Genomic DNA, 1,372 nt, shown 5'->3' with positions numbered 1-1,372 from the left:
AGGAGAGGGTGGGGGTGGCAGGGCCAGGCCGTTTGGGGCCTCTCCGGTGCTGGTGCAGAGTCCGGCTTTCAAATGGGGAGATGTGACATGAGCTGATTTTTTTTTTTTTTTTGGAGAGGTTTTCGCTATAGGGCACGTGCGCTCGCCAGACAGACAGAGAGAGACATAGAGACAGAAAGCGAGAAATCACCCCCCAGGGGGGATGGTCACACCGCAATCCCTTCTCCTCCATTCTCCTCTCGGGATCCTGGGCACGCACGCACACGCACCTGGCGTGAGCTTTAAGCCACCGGGTCCGGGACGCGAACCGCTGTCGACTACGTGGGAGTCCAGCGACATAGCCATTACGCCAACTGCTGGTTCCCACATGAGCTGATTTTTGTGCATTCCCCTCACGCTCCGTCTCACCTGGTCCCGCACCCACCTGTGACCAAGGTGTCTGGGGGGGCCAGCCCCCATAAGATGGGGAAGAGGGGCCAGACAGACCGGGTCCTGGCGCTAGCTTCCCAGCTGTGTGGCTTTGGGTGACTCCTGAACGTCTCTGAGCCTCAGCTCCCCACAACAACACAGGTGTCAAGGGTGTGGGCTATGGGCAGCACCCAGGACACCAGGCTGAGGGTGGTGGTCAGAGCCGGGGTTCCAGAGCCTCACGGACATGGGCTCCAAACATCACGCCTGCCACTCACCAGCTGGGTCTGGGTCAGCAGGCCTCGCCTCTCAGGGCCTCGGCGGCCTTGCCTGAAAAACAGGCATTGAACCCTGCGGCCTCAGGGTGCCAGCCAGGGCTAAACGAGATGGTGGGGGTGAGGGGCTGTGCTGTCCCTGGCGCCTTCTCTGCTGCCCAAAGGCTCGGCCGCGGCATGTATGATGGTGGCTCTGGGGCTTTCCCCGGCGGAGCAGAGGGCTGTGACCGAGGCCAACCCCATGGCGGATGCCCGGAACGCAGTGGAAACTGCTTAGTAAACTGGCCCAGAAGGAACAGCCCGGGCCGGCCGGCAAGCTCACCATGCAGGGGACACCTGCTCTCCCCGCACTGGCAGCAGCTCCCCTGAGCCTGCGTGGCTCCGGCGGCCCCCGCTGTCATTTCCGCACGGAGTCGCTGGCAGCCATTGTGACAGCCTGGACTCCCATGTCCTCCTCTCAGCAGTCACCGCGCCAGGAGCTGAGACACTGGCAGGTCCCCATCTGCACAACACGGAGGGCCAGCTGGACCCTCATGGGGTGAAGGAGGTGGTCTGCACTGTTAAGTTCCAGGAAGGTCTCCGAGGAGCATGTGTGTGTGCCTCCCTCATGTCCCCCTGCCCTGCTGACCTCCCCCCTCCTGTCCCCGATCAGAGCTCCAGCCATAGGGGCTCGGGCGTGACAGCACGCC

Source organism: Tupaia chinensis, unplaced genomic scaffold (genome assembly GCF_000334495.1).
Source record: "Tupaia chinensis unplaced genomic scaffold, TupChi_1.0 Scaffold143646_2, whole genome shotgun sequence".
Lineage (NCBI taxonomy): Eukaryota > Metazoa > Chordata > Mammalia > Scandentia > Tupaiidae > Tupaia > Tupaia belangeri.
Note: the sequence above shows the minus strand (reverse complement) of the source record.